General features: G+C 37.9%; 1 protein-coding gene and 1 long non-coding RNA gene across 4 annotated transcripts in view; one reads left to right on the top strand and one right to left on the bottom strand.

Moving 5' to 3' along the window:
• Nucleotides 1–16,591, bottom strand: part of LOC146543626 (uncharacterized) — a 58,770-nt gene that overhangs the window by 9,850 nt on the left and 32,329 nt on the right. The window lies entirely within an intron of this gene.
• SLC9A9 (solute carrier family 9 member A9) overlaps nt 1–16,591 on the top strand; it is a 175,981-nt gene that overhangs the window by 153,239 nt on the left and 6,151 nt on the right. The gene's annotated exons all lie outside the window — the stretch shown is intronic.

The raw sequence follows: 16,591 nt of genomic DNA, 5'->3' as shown, positions 1-16,591 counted from the left end.
TGTCAATGACATCGAGTATATTCCACTGAACAACATAATAACTACTAGGAATTGTCAATTTCAGTCCCAATAAAAATCAGATCAGCAGCTGTGACTGATAGTAGCATTCTATAATTCATCGCAGCCAGTTTCAAGGTCTGATAACATTCAGTGGCAGAAGGAAAATCATTCATACCCAAAAGCTAAAGGAAAGCTCATTTTGAAGAAATTTTTCTTGCACTGGATAAAAGTACACTAAATAAGAGCCATTTGGAAGACAAAATGAAAAGCAATAAAGGTATCTCATTTCTTATGAGTTTGTTTTTTCAGGGGTTTTGTTGTTTTTAATTCTGTAGTGTGATTTTGAGCTCTCACTGAACAAAGTAAAATCATATGAATAGGAATCACTTTTAAAGAATCATTTTATCTGTAAAATTTGAGGGTAGAGAGTAAAATGAATGGGAGTGTGGGTATAACTATGTGTGTATGAATATTGTGTTGGAAAACCTTCACAATATAAGGGCAAAACTCTGCTTTATATTTTTATTATTTCTACACTGCTTCTCAGAACTCTCAGTAACAAACGAGGGACTACAGTGTGCTCAACACTGCATTAGAACCAAACACAAATCCCTGTATAGCATAGAGGATAACAATCTGCCAGACACATCACCATGCAGACAGAGGGAGATACAGAATGACACTTCCAGGCAGTTATCTGACAGGAGAATAGGCTGTGGTACGGGAAGATTAATTATTAATAATCACTGCGCCTTATCTGGGCATTTAGGGGTAGTATTTGGTTGTGGAGTATGGAGGAAATGGGTGACTGCTGGTGAGCCTCCTCTCCCAAATCTAGCTTACATAGCAGACCACCTGATAACAAGAGAGAGGAAAGTGAATCACAAGTCTTTCCTACAACAACTGTCTGAAAAGTGAAACTTTACGGAAGGAGTGCTCAAAATTGGAATGGTGAATTCAGATAATTTAGCTGCTTTACTATAGCCACATAAGTGTCATGAAGTAAAACTTACCAGCACTTATTTTCCACCATTGTGTGGATATTTAATTTCCTTGAAATTAATTTTAATTTGAGCGAGTGTTTCTTATCACATACTATTTAGGTTGCAATATACTGTCTAGTATGAGTGTGGTGTATTTAGGTAGCACCATATTAAGAAAATCAGAATTACATTATTACTAATACTGTATATTTGAATTTTCCATCCATGTTAATCCTCATGGTTTCTTACACATACATACACACAGAGACCTACTGCTACACCTTAACACAAAACTAAACTGGAGATAAATATCATACCATAGAGGGCAAAACAGAATGACTTCGTACAGAGGGCCACAAACACTCCCTGGGAGTTGGATCTGTCACCTGAAGCCTCAGTGAAACCATCAAGTATTTTCTAGGAATTTTTCAAAACAGTAAAGTCGAATAGTGGTCTGCTGTTAAAAGTTTCCGTGTCTTAAATTCCTTGCCCTTCCCATGTTACCATCTCCTTTGGCTCAACTCACCTGACAAGGCACACAGAACACCTCACTGACTGTCCCAGAGTGACAGGAGAGGAAGCACGTGCTTCCTAGGCACCTTGCTCACAGTCAGTGCACTTTCCTGCAAATGACAATCAGCCTGATGCTACAAGAGGAATGACTAGAAGTAACAAAATCAAGGAGGGAATTATACAAGGAGAGAATGTAACTTCTGGTTACACCTGCAGTAAATGATATTCACAAACACAGCGAGGGACAGCCTTGTGCTGTTGCAGTACACACCACCAGCTTGCCACGTTCTGATGCAGAACAGACACATGAGGCAGAGTGTCTCACTTTCTCCTCTTGTCCAGTCCTTGAACTCCTCTGCAAATACCTGTCAGAAAGGATAGCTAGGAATTATGTGACTCATTTTTCAACCATAGATTTCAAAGTTCTTGCTAATATGACTGTCTCTACCACTAATCTTAAAGGTTAGGAAAAAAAAAGGGGGGGAGAGGGGGCGTAGGGAGGAGGAAGCAGGCTGGAGGAGAGATGGAAAGATAAGCAGCCTGTAAAATATCACAAATGAAGTCAGTAAAAGACCAGGAAGAATGCAAACCTTGTATTTTCTTGTATCATATACCTTCTGACACACCTTGCTATTTTGTGGACCACATAAAAACCAGACCAAATATTCTTTTTCATGTGGCAGATCTGCCCATCACCTTGGAAACCATGAGTTCACTAAACTGTTTGTCACAGGACACCAAAACTTCATCAAGTTACCACTTCAAAACTTCATCGTTACCACAGGATCATATTATTCCAATAACTGCCTCCACTAGTTTAAAATAGTTTCTAAATTTCTTCTGTCCTTCATTTCTCTCAGTTTCAAGTCTCTTTCAGTCTCAAAAAAAAAGAGAGCTAATACCAAGGTTTTAAAACACAGTCCCTTTAAAATCTCATTTTTTGGACTTTCACAGTGTGAATTAAGAATAATTAACATTATAGAAAAAAAAAGTCAGTAAGAACTGCCAAGGTCTTTTGAAAAACCTGTCTATTTATCCAGACTTTGAACTACAGAGACAAAAGCCTCTGCATTTCAAATGGTAATTCTTTTTGAAGATATTTTAAAGACACTTTATTTCAGAAGCAGGGAGAGTTGCGTTAATAAATTCTCAAAAATAGAGCAGACTACAAAAATACACCACCTTCTGAATTCAGAACTTGGAAATCTTAGCTTAGTCAATAATTTGCTGGATTAAAATCAGAGAATCCTTAGAGTTGGAAGGGACCTTTAAAGGTCATCCAGTCCAACGCCCCTGCAACGAACAGGGACATCCACAGCTAGATCAGGTTGCTCAGACCTTGGTCCAGCCTGGCCTTGAAAGTCTACAGGGATGGGGCACTGACCACTTCCCTGGACAACCTGAGTCAGTGCCTCACCACCCTCTCTATAAAAGACTTTTTCCTTATATCCAACTTAAATCTCTCCTCTTTAAGTTGGAAACCATTTCCCCTTGCCATGCCGCCACATACCCTGCTAAAGTCTATCCCTTTCCTTCCTGTAGCTCCCCTTTAGATACTGAAAGGAAACAAACCTAAGTTGATGTTATTCAAGAGGTACTTTCTTACAGGCAAATCTAGGAATTACAAAAACTATCCCAAAAAGCTGTTACTGAGGAGTGATAAATCTCCTTATGCCTAAGTATTTTATCTAAGCAATTCTTGAGAATATTGCATCTGTTTACAGATGCTCAGAGCCATGTTTGCTTTTCACTCCAGCTACTAAGTAGTTTTTCTTCCCTTGCAGGGTGTTGTTACTGACTATGTACTCATCAGCTAAGAAGGAAAATAGATTAAGCAAGAATGTTTTGCAGTGTGTTCTCATTTTATTAGTCACTGGGTGCCTGATCATATTTGATACTATTAAATTTCTTCCCTTTCTATTATTGTTGTCTCCAAGATACTCTTTTTGCTAAAGTAATCTAATTGTCTTCTGCATTGGCGATTCCATCCTAATTTGCAGCTGTTTATAAAATCCACTTGTGAAAACTGCTTTCATGTCCCAGTTACGTTTAAAGGTATGATCATAGGAGCAGGGCCCAAGGCACACCTCACAAAACCTCTCTCAATTCTTGGATGCCTTTTGTAAGATGACCCAAGCTGCCTACAGGGGAAATTAATCTTGTGTTTTATTCCCTTTTGTCTCTCTTGAATATTTTCCCCATGAGGCATTGTATCTCACAGGTTTTACTTAAACGTACATATATTTGATCGGCTACCTTGACCTTGCCTAACAAATCATTTATCTTATCAAAGAAAGATACTGCTCTAGCCTGACGCAATCTGCTTTTCCTAAAGCACACTACATTTTATCCAATGTTCCATGTAACTTAATGTCCTTGATTACCCTTTTCCTTTAATATCCAGATGCTTTGCTTAGTACTGTGGACAAACTAGTGTAGCTCTCTTAACCCCCAAAATATTTATAATCTTCTGTCCTTCACAGCTGTCGTAGGTCAGACAAAGCTGTATTTGTATGTATGGTTGGGCCCTAACTGTGCTGCTAAGTACTTTCTCTCACAACTGTTTTCAATAGGAAAAAACCCTTTCACCTGAACAAAAATGTCCTTGGAAAATTCTGACATTTCTGTGAAGCATTAGGCATCTAAATCCAGAAGCATTTTTATCTGAGAAATCAAAAATACTTATAAATGTTAACTTGTCACCTCTCATGAATTGTTTTCTGATCAGAAAGAGCTTCCCTTCTGATGTGCAATAGTCAAGAACTGCTATGACAGAATCCAGAGTAATTTTCCACTGCCATGCTTAGATACAGAAATTCATACATATTTCTATCTCTTCAAAAGCTATTGCCTGCAATGTATGGAGGTATAGAAATAGCCAAGGGAGCTGCTCTAATGGTAATCCAGTAAAAAACGATTAGCAACACAAGCAAAAAAAGTATTTGTAGTAAAGCTGTCATAAGCCTTTACCTGGATCATAGCAATGCCAATCATCCAAAAGGGACAGATGAAGGGAAATTTTCCTTCTTGGATGTTCCTTTGACTGAAGTGAAACTAAAAAGCAACAATTGCATTTAGGTCTTTCATGATACTGATATTGACAAGTCATCGAGCTCCTGCCGACTACTGTCATACTGGATTGGGTGCTGATCCTGCTTCTGGAAACTGTATGTCGTGTCTCTCTCTTGCATCTCACCAACTGCCCAGACGATTAGCATCTGTCCCTGGGAGATGAACTGCCATGGGCAGAGGCGGTAGAAATATCCTGCCCTATCATAGCTTGCTTCTTTTCCCCTGTTTTCATGGATGGCATATGTTTTCATAGATGGTATCCCCAGCTGCTTTTCTCCTTCTTAGATATGGGTAGCATAGGAATAAAGAAAGCTGCAGCATGAAGAGACATTGATCTAAGCTATCCAGGGTGATACAGGGTCATGTACAAATCTAGTATTATAGATACAGCAATAAAGTAGTAATTCTTCTATTGTTTAGTATCATACTTATATCTAAGTACCTCACAAAGTCCTCAAGATGCCTAATTATTTATGTGTCCTCTGCATTCTATTGTTGACAGACTCCAAGCTAGTGATTATAATTGGGTACAAAGGCAATACAGATTTGTCAAACTCACTCAATAACTACAGGTTCACATGCAAAGACAATGAAATATTTATTCCACTGGCAGAAAGCAAAGAGGAGCTTAGAGGATGTGCTTGCACAGAATGTTACCAAGCTAAGTGAAGCAGAGCTAAGTGACTAGAAAGACTAGAAATTAAGGTTGCACAGACATAATTTGGGACAGCAAGTCACATAGAAATGAAGAAAACACCAAAAAAAGGTGCTTAAGTTAAACATTTCTTGGGTACTATACCAACTATCTTTTCAGAAAGAAATGACTTTCCTAGTGTCAAAGCGCTTCTCATGTTTGAAATAATTAAATTTTAAAAGAACAAATTTTAGCACAAGAGGTCTCTAAATTATCCACTCTGACCTCCTGGATATCACAGACTCAAGTTTTATCCTGTATTGATCTCAGGAACACATACAAACACATACCAGGGATGTATCCATTTCTGATCGTAAAAAAAAAGTCAGCAATGGAGAGTTTACTGCTTCCTTTAGGAATGTTTCCCACTGGTAGTTGCTGCTAAAACATCTACTTTTTTTTTTTTTTTTTTTAATCTTTTAGCAGATACAGATCTGTGCTATTTTAATCTGTTTGAGGCAGAATGGAAGGAATTTCAGATTTTTTTCAGATTGAAAGAGATCTTACATCTTACATCAACTTTTTGAAACCACTTTAAAATATGGACCACCATACTGAGTATACAATGTTTCAGCACTAGTCTCACTAACAGTCTTGTAGGCATTGACACTAGTTTTATTCTTAGCTCACAGCTTACATGCATTGTTCCCCCCAACCCAGACCTCACTTCTTAGCTACAGTCCACAACTGCTGTGGAGACTGTTGGCTGTTCTTATTTGTTTCCAGGAGCGCAACTAAAGGAAATATATTGGAGTGAAACCAGCTTATGAAGCAACTAAGTTGTGACTGCATGACTGCACTGCCTTTATCATGATTTAATCTATATCATCCATACATACATTTTTCCATTACCAAGAGTGGTGAAGTTACCAATTATCAAATTTTCTACTGATTGCTCTAAAATCTGCATGGAAACACTCACCAATCCATGACAGTTTTCCACCAGCAATTACTGTTTCTAGACTATCAACCAGCCAGTTCTTAATCATTTTAATGCATATCTTATTGATACTGCAAAATGCTAATTTCAATCATAATACCATTATAAATGTCTTACACAGCTTATTAAATGCAGATCATTTTTATCAATCAAACTTGTAATTTCTTCCAAGGATAAAATCTGATTTGTCTGACAAGTTCTATTTTCTACATATACAACTTTCTACAGTCTTATGAGTAGGTTAAAGAGATATTACCACTCTACTATAGTTATACACTTCCTTGAAAGCTGAAGATAAAAAGGGTCTGAACACACAGCCTATGATGTTCCATCTCTGAGGTCTGCATTTATAGACGTAGGAGAAGTTTCTAGTACAGTTTCAGAATCTAAGATCTTACTTTTTAAAATTTATATCAGGTGATTTAAAATTGTGATTCATTAAGCCTGGACTGGTCCTTTTGTTTTCGTATTTTTTTAAAATCTATTTGCAATGTTAGGCCTCTTTTATACTTTGGCCACAGATTCCACAGTAAGTAGGGGGAAGATAAATGTCAACTAGTTTAAAATCATGTCTTCAAAGTTTAGATAATGTCTGGTGCAAAACAGGAACAAATTGCAGGCCAAGGCAAGTACATTTATTTGAGTCTGTCTTACTATTTTTTTTTTCCCTTTTTTTGTTTTCCTGAGAAGAATGTGACCTTCCAGCCAGCTCACTTCCTGGTAGAGCACTGCTAATTCTATATCTTCTCAGACACTGCATAAATGTCAACCATTTCAACCATTTCTATACTACAATGTTACATAAATTTCATTAAGTATTCAAAATATGACTATATGACTACTGCTGCTAAGATATCCAGTGGGCTCATAAATATGTTTTAGATTTCCCAGTTTCTAAACTCCCCACAGTTCTGCCTACCATCATGGATTTTAGAAACCTATTAAAAATTGTCATCCTCCTAATAGAGGTGACTTCACTCTGGATTATTAATTTATGAGACAGAAATCTCATGTATCTGGTGAGGAGTTCAGAGCAAGGATTCTGTTGAATAGAAAAAAGAAAAAGAAAAGCAGTAATCTCAGTGAATATGTTTCTTAAGCAAATCACAGTCATGGAACCGCTGCTCTTGTTTGTGCACTGTATAGATGGCTCTTGTTTAATGAGAGACTCATGGCTGAAACCCCAGTAGCTGACTTCTCAGGCTGTAATGAAACACCAAAAACAAGAAAACCTCATGCTCATTCATATTGCACTGTACATTTCCCCATCTCTACTACTGTTTGCATTTGGGTCAGTGTCTACGTTGGTACGTGTGCAATGCATTGCACCGAATACAAAGAAGATGCCAAACAAAAACAATAATATATTTCATAGTGTGTCTCCAGAATCCTTCTTTGGAAACATAATGAACTGTGAGACGTGAGGTAGGCAAGCCTTAACAAAATGGCTTAACCTCTCTGAAACAGTTGCCTAATATCCGCAACATCGCTTGTAACATGTCAAAGTTATCCTGTAAAAGGGATTACAAAAACATCTTATCCATTAGCCAAACCCAGCAATGACAGCATCACAAGGACACAGATTTTCTTCTGCAGTGGAAGATCCAGGTACCACTGTGCTGATTCTCCAGCAGCAAATAAAATCTAAAAAAATCCTCCAAATAAACTTCATAGGTTGTAGAGCAGGAGACCTAAGGTCTAGCACCCACTGTTGTTGTCTCAGCTTGCGCAGCTCTACGTGTGTTACAGTATCGGTTACAGTATGGGATTATACATGCCTTTCTCACACAGCCTGTTATTCCTTCAGGAAATGATTGCTGCAAGTTGAATACCTGCTGTAAAACCATACTTTTTTTTTTTTTTTTTTTTTTTTGCCTGATAGCAAATACCTTTTCATTCTGTTAAATCCTCACATACCCCTAAAAATGTAGTAAAATAGTAGAAAATCTTATATATTCTCATTGCAGTTTCTAGCCTGAAACACCTACATCTGCAAAATGATATCCCTTCCAAAGCTTCAGTCAAGCAAAACTCATCCTGTTTTCCCACATTCATCCAGCTACATTTCCAACTGTGCATCTCAAGTTCTCCCATCACAACACACTGCTCCCAATACTGTTCTCTAGCATTCACAGTCTCCCAGAAAACTTTTTCACACAAAGAGAGATATTAAGAGTTTAGCCATTCCACTGCAGACTAGACAGGTAATAGAAAGTGTAAAAACAGCCATCCTAACTGGAAATATAGTGCTAGTTTTTAGATTTGTTTCTATATTCCATAAATTTCTCCACTGATCAAAAGGCAGTTTAATCTCTTAATATGGATCCTTTGTACTGTTATTTTAATCTGCCATTATTCCTAAGCAAAATACTTCATTTAACCAATTTAGAATTTTAAACTGTAATATTAGGATAAATACCTCACATTTATTTCTCCTTGCATTATTAAAGCTGCTATTATTCTTGTTCAGTAAAAATCTTTCTTTTGCTAGGATCTCTGTCATCATTCATTATCCTCAATTGTTCTTCACTCTGAAATTTCCATATATCTTCATGAATGTTACATTGTATTTTCTAACTGGTCTTTCTCTACTTAAAAATATCCTTTCAAAAGCAAAGATCTGGCTTGCTAGAAGGCTGCTTTCTTTGGATTACGCTGGAACCTATTCCTGTGCAATATCTTCCCTTCTTCAGACACTGAGCCCTCCACTTCTTAATGTGCTTTCTTCACAAACCCATTAGAGACTTTCAACTTCGTCCAGCTAGCTAATTGTGCACATAACATGGGTCACACATCAGAAAAAGCTGCAAGAGAATCTGCAGACATAATCTTTGGGCAAATCTGCTCACAGGACTAAAGGTTCTCAGAGGATATATTAAACTAAACAAGCTTTCTATTAACAAGGCTTTACAGAGGCTATCCTGCTCTCAGCAGCTCAGCAGGATTAAAAGACGTTTCTTTTTTTTGACACTCCCAGCAGCTCCCTTATTCATTACCTAACTGCCTATAAGCACAACATGTTACATGAGTCAGTATAACATTATTCCAAAAATAGGGACAGAAATGCCCTGTTTTTCTTATACGGTCTTGAATCTACTCCCTCACCTGGAATATTTTTCACACAAATGTACAAATAAGCAATAATATAATTTTATGACTGCGTTGTATGTTATTTTATTACTATTGGCTTTGCCATAAACTTCACGCAAAAATGATCATCGTGGTGCTCCGCTTTTGTATTCAGTAGGGATACACACATCTCTGATCACAGGGTAGCTTGTACATTCGTATTATTACTGACCTATCAGTCTCACTTCTGTGCCAGGAATGATCATGACACAAATCCTCCTGCAAGCTACACTATGGCACATGGAAGACAAGGAGGCGATATAGGAAAACCAGCATAGCAAATCCTGCTTGGTCAATCTAGTGGCATTCTATAGTGGTATAACTGCATCGATGGATAAGGGAAAAGCCACTGACTGCATCTATCCAGACTTCTGTAATGCCTTTTACACAGTACTGTACAACATCCTTCTCTCCAAATTGGAAAGATATGGACTTTATGAGTGGATCTGAATCAAATCCAGAGAGTAGTAGGTTGTCAATAGCTCAGCATCTGCATGGAAATCAGTGACAAGTGGTATCAGTGCTGGGACTCTTTAAAATCTTCATCAGTGACATTGACAGTGGGATCAATTGCACCCTCGACAAGTTTGCAGATGACACCAAGCTGTGGGGTGTAGTCGACATGCTTGAGGTACCTAGACCAGCTTGAGCAGTGGGCCCAGGAAAACCACATGAGATTCAGTAAATCCAAGTGTAAGGTCTTGCACCTGGGTCAAGGCAACCTCCACTGCCAACACAAGCTGGGGCATGAAAGATTTGAGCACAGTCCTGCCAAAAGGGACCTAGAGGTACTGGTGGATAGTTAGCTGAACATGAGCCAGAAATGTGCCTTCACAGCCCAAGCTGCCAACCGTATCCTGGGCTGCATCAAAAGAAGCATGGTCAGCAGGTCAAGAGAGGTGATCCTGTCCCTCTACTCTGCACTGGTAAGGCCTCACCTGGAGTACTGTGTCCAGATATGGACTCCACAGTGCAAAAAAACATTGACTTGTTGCAGCACAGTCAGAAGAGAACCATAAAAATGATCCAAAGGATGGAACGACCTTTCCTACAAGGAGCTAGAGAAAAAAAGGGGACAGATTCTTTAGCATAGTCTGTGATGAGGGGGAAATAATTTCCAACTTAAAGAGGGTAAATCTAGATAGGAGATAAGGAAAAAATCTTTTACAATGAGGATGATGAGGCACATGAGGTTGTTCAGAGAGGTGGCGAATCCCCCATCTCTGTAGACTTTCAAGGCCAGGCTGGACCAGACTCTCAGCAACCTGATCTGGCTGTGGACGTCCCTGTTCATTGCAGGGAAGTTGGACTGGATGACCTTTAAAAGTGTCTTCCAACTCTAAGGATTCTGTAATTCTATGATATTGAGCCAAGAGATTAGCTGTCTGGTCTATCTTTCACTGCTTTACCAAACAGCTTTCAACAAATCTTCAGAGTTTTCATTCTCTTTAGAATTACTGATTTCTTCCCTTCTGGCACGATATCCATCTCCTTATTTACTTGTCTTTATTCCCCAAGCTTACGATAGGTAAAAAGATTGTTTTTTTTTTTATAGATGTCATTCTTTATATTTTTTTCCTTTCTAAAATATGTATGAATCATCCCTTCTGTTTCTCAGTTTTTGTCAACATTCACAAAAACAGGTAAGCATATAAGATGCATTGCTCCTCCAGGCCTTTCTTCCCCATTCATAGCTCATCCTTTTCTTACAAAATTTTGAAGGGTTTTGTTTGGTTTTTACAGTATTTTCTCAAACAGGATCATATTTCCCTTTCAAGTTGCACCCCCATAACCAGAATCATTCTTTGCATCTTGGCAAAGCAAGAAGCGGAGATTTTGACAGAAAATATCTCCATAGACCCGTGGACCATTTTAAATGTAACTGTGCAGCTATATCTATAAAGATAAAATAACCAATTTCCTGGGAAAAAAAAATACCAAAGAGTTCTTTCCCTATTAGAGCATAGCTTTGATGCACTGGCTTCAGTTCTCAATCCATGTCACCAGAGGACTGTAAGCAAGAATATTATTCCAGCTGCTGCTTGCAAAGTTCTAGCTGTCATGCTTTGCTTTCACTGTAGTATTTTGCTTTGAGCTGAATTACACCGATGATGTTTGGAAAGTATGCTCACGTTACCTTCTTCCTAGCCATTCCTGCTTCCAGCTCCCTCCTGCTCTCTCAACTCTCCACTTCTGTAGCAGAGGCCACGCAGTCAGTGCTAATCCCATAACAGTATTAGTAGGTGTGAGATCATCATACCTGATATCATTTATTTGCTGGAGGTTTCTAGAAGCTTTGTAGTTTTCATTTTATTTGAATCCAGTCTTTTCTCTAAGATGTGATTGAAGTAATTTATTAGATCAAAACCAATTTATACTTCACTGTGCTTAACCTTTAGGTTTAGTCTCCCTGCATCTCAAGAATGACTAGGTTTGTGGTCAGCAATGGACACAAACAGTGCCAATTCTCTTTTTTCACACATACATTTTTTGGGTTCATTCTCAAGCAGGCAGTAATGTCAAGAACATCCTTCTGAAATACCATCTTCCATGCAGAGCGCGGAAATCCCTGCTAACTTGCTTGCTCTTCTGCACTTATTCCCTCTGCCAATTCTGGGGCTGAAGCATCTTATACAACAGATGTGTTTCATGTGAAGAGTTTGAAAGCGATCTCACCTGAGGCAGATGGCATCAGGTTTTCTAAGGTGTTAAGGTTCTATGCGCAGCCAGGTCACAGCACTGTTCCTCCTTTCTAACGCAACAGTTTTGCTTGCTCATATCAATGCTATCTCCAGTTTTGTAACCAAGCTAAAAGGTGTAAAAGGTGTCCACAAGCAAAAGTTTCCTTTCTGCAGGGAAGATTACCATTCACAGCACAGGTACTACTATACTCAAGCTGCACATATAAAAGTTTCCAAGGGTCCTGTAGATTTCCTACATCTTCAAATATGCCAGGACTCTTTTTTTTTTTAATTATTATTTATTTCCTGAGAGGAAATTCTTTCTATGAATATCATTGCCATTTAGGTTTTCACAAGCCTAATGATTTTGAAGTTTTTATTTCTCTTGCTAACTTTGACATCAAAATTATTTCACAGCAATCTATCTTTTGTTTTACCTTTTTACCTCTTAATTTCCCTAATATGGAAGATGCTGTGTTTGGTTACTTATATTTTGCCTCAGGAGCTCAGATGGTTTTTTTATGTCCTAGAGTGAAATTCATGACATCAAACTTTAGATACCTAATTATTAGTTAAGTCTAATCTAGTTGTTAAGACTCTTCTATAGTCAAAGGGAAAGAAACTCATCTTAGTTTCAATTCCAATTAGCTCAAACACTGCAGGATGAGACTGCCTAGGGATTTGCCTGTGTTTCTTTATTGATGAAAGACTGCTAGATTAGCTTTGTTCTGCATATCCTGCTATAACGTGTCTGATGGTGGGGAAGATAGATCTTATGAATGATGCCAGTTGTGATGCATGCACTTTTCTCTGAAAAATCACATGCACGCCAGTAATACCCTTCATATTTTTCTTTCTTTTCCTGCACTGTCACCCAAAGGTTATCCTTTTATTTTACTGTTTGTTTTTTTTTTTTCTTGGAGACACTTACTACAATATGCAGCTCTGAGAAAGCTCTCAGGCATTATCCAGTAATAGAGAACATCTCTTTTGCAGTCTCCTATACAGTATCTCATTGAAAGCTACCTCTTTGACTTTATTATATGCCCTCCTATAATGAATTATATGGCTGTTGTCATTAGTACACCACAGTCTTCCCTCTTCATTGCACATTATCATGGTTTCATGGCTTTCATCAGTATTCCACATCATAACCTTTACATATATGTAACAGACTTCATTCATTCTCACTGGGGCATTTTAAAATGTAGATGTGTATATGATTATTTGGATGCAGTCTGAAGAGAGGGGTGGCTGTTGTTAGACAGATGGTCATTTCCTTGTTTTCACATTATACAACTGATGTCAGGGAGGTTGTTTCTTCTCTTTAGATGCCTCATATAGTCTGCATCTTCCAGAGCTTTCTAATGCTAATTTGCCTGACATTCACAGCTGTTCATGTATTTCATCTGAGTATTATACGAGAGTTCTCTTACCCTTCCTCATGTCCTATCCTTCTCTTTTCAAAAGTAGCTGCGTTATCCACTCATCAATTATCTAAGCAAGTTTCCATTTACATCTCAGATTTTTTTCTTTTCATGTAAGTGTTAAATTTGGGAAATAATAGGCTTCAAATAACTTGAGTAAGATGTCTCAATTTTCTTCTTTTCATTGAGCTCTCAACTAGAAACTCATGGTCTGCAAATACACCAGACATTTTACTCAGTGCATACCTGATAACAAGCCACTTATCTGTCAGCAGCTACTTATCTGTAAAAAGACTCAACTAAGATTAATTCTAGCAACTCTTTCCATTTTGCACACATCTCTACAGGGCCTCTAGTTTCAAAGCTGAACTCTTCAAAATTTAGTCACGTTCTGAATAAAAGCCAGAGTTTGTTCTTTGGGTCAGACTTTACATCTAGTTCGAGAACCTTACTTTAAGACAAACAGACTTTCCTGTGAGGATGTATTAAACTAGTTTTTATTACCCCTGATTTTCATCCACCGTCCTTGCCCTCGGGTGTGACTAACCCCCATAATCACTTAAAGAGACACAGTGATTTGACTTTGCAGGCCTGCAGTGTGATTCCATTTATCCTCAGTTGCTTAGTACTTCAGATTACAACAGTGATGGAATATTTTTTAATCCACTCCATTAAAAAAAAAAAAAAAAAGAGAGAAAGTCACAAACAGCCAGACAGAATTAACTAATATTGACTCTACATTAAAATATCATTTAGAACAGATGTAGTCACTCCTCTTTAGCTTTCTCCCCAGTGCAGTTTAGGTTATCTGCACAAGTTAAATCACCTTAAATTTCGTGGTCTTTTCAAAAATGTACTAGCGATTCTAAGAACTGAATTTTATGAAATCAAGCTCTCCTTTTTTTTGAACCACTCTACACCAATTATTCCCCTTATTCTGAAGAAAGTTCTTTTGTACGAGAGGAAAGATCATCCTCCCCTATAAGGGTCAGGAGGAGAAACCCCTCTTAAACTTAATCTGCCGTGTATGTATTTAAAACCTGGAGATGTCTCTGTGCCTCACCAGCTCAGTCATGCACACAAGCTGTTGTATAAGGTAACCAAATAATCTCAGTCAGCTGTTAGCAGCAGCTAGCCACGTGCAGAACTTAGCCAGATAATCAAAGTTTCATGGTTTGCTTGCTCCTATGCAAACATTTTAAAAAATGGAAATATTTGTTCTTTATACTATCACATAGCTAATGTTAAACTGAAACTCTACCAAGTTGCAAAATAAAATATGCTGTTATTATGGAAAACACTGAATGAACTGAAATGATATATTTTCCTTAATATATTCTATATGTTTCTTCATAAATACAAAAAAGAAATAATAAACTCGTGACATAAATAATTCACAAACCCCAATTTAAGATTTCACAACAGGGTAACTTTAAAAATAAAAGCTGCAGTACTGAAGAAACCTTCAAAACACTGCACAATGGAAAGATACTGGGAGTGGTGATATTTGCCTCTAGAGACTTATGCCTACAGCAGAAATGTAACACCTAGCAAAGCAGTATTTAGGGGCATACTTGTAACAAATGTGTACTTATAACACAGCTTACCTGCTTTAGGAAAGCATCCTTAAAAAAAAAAAAAGAAAGAAAGAAAAACTAGATGTAATTTTTACTAGTATCATAAGAACTCCTGCACTTTAGGGCTTTTTAATAGTCAGTATTGCAGTGCGAGAGCATTTACCTCCTTAGGGAAGGGTGGGATTACACTGAGTTACAGAGTCACCATTATGTGAGGAGGCAAAAGGCAAAAAAACACCTTCTGAGCCAAATGCAGTACTTCATAGAGCTGAAACTGAGCTGCCATATGTATTTATAACTGTGGCCACTTCTGCTCATAGGATTTGGGTTTTTTCCCCCCTCTTCAAACTATAAATTAGCTTTCTCTCAAAAGCTCAAGTCGAGCATACAGAAAATGAGGATGTGACAATTACTGTTCTGCTCTTTAGCAAAGCCACCAGGGTTGGACTAGGACTTGCTCCTCGAGCAAAAGAGAAATGCATTTCCTTTAAGGCTTTGATTCAAAACAGTCACAACATTTCTGACTTGCTATTTTTCTCTTTGCACAGCTTCATACCATTAAGTTAAAAACAGCAATTTTTCCAACATTCTCCAAATTTTGTCCAATGATGACATTTTAAAAAAACATGGTCATTTCAGCTTACTGATTGAAAGAAAAATTGAGATTCCAATTTCTTCATTTTGAAACTTGGCAAAAAACTGTTTTCGAATCTCAGAATTTTCTGCATAATGAAAATTATCAATATATGGCTACTGACATTGGAATTTCTCATCAGGATTACCTGACAACTCTCATTTGAAGATTTCATTCATATTACCTGTAATTATTGAAATATTTGATGTATGAAAGGAAAATTTCCAAATTTCCGTAACAGCCATTTCAGGCTGTGTGTGTTTGTGTGTACTTATATATATATATATTTTTTTTTTTTTAATTTTTTTTTTTTTTTTTTTTGGCAGGGGGGAGGGGGAGGATGCGGAGGAAGTGCCAGGTAAAGGTCAAACAATTTCAAGTTTTCCCACTGAAAAATCCTCAAGAGATCTTCTCTAAATTATCTATACTTAGAGGAAAGACCTCAAATTCCACCTTGGAGATGTGAAAGTTCAGTCTGAATGTCACATTGTGCAGCTTTGAAAAGTTTGCTATCCATATGCTTTCTACAAAAATCAACTTCTAATTCACAAGCAACTCCCTGAAGGTCCTGTTGCTTTTGAGCATGCTGCATCCTCCAACAGCCCCTGCTTCACTTGCTCAGCCTTGTCAGCCCCAGCAAACCATCCGTGAGAGGTTCACTTCAGGCCACATTGGCCAGACATACCTGCAGATCAGACTCAAAGTGCTGTCTTCATGACTATCTTCTCTGCAAAAGCATTATATTTCCTTATTGCTGAGCAAGAAGTAGTCACATGATTCAAACTCAGAAAAGGAGAAGCAGAACCAGGGAGCAGAACCACTGACTCAGGTGCTGAGTCTGGCAGCAATGAAGGTGGTAGAGGAACTGTGCCCAGACAGTGGGGACCGCAGACTGGAACTGTCAGGCCAAAGGGATATTCAAGTGACAACAAGGGCTCCCA

The sequence above is a fragment of the Meleagris gallopavo genome, chromosome 11 (assembly GCF_905368555.1).
Source record: "Meleagris gallopavo chromosome 11, MGAL_WU_HG_1.1, whole genome shotgun sequence".
NCBI lineage: Eukaryota > Metazoa > Chordata > Aves > Galliformes > Phasianidae > Meleagris > Meleagris gallopavo.
This window is presented reverse-complemented; position numbering and strand designations above follow the sequence as displayed.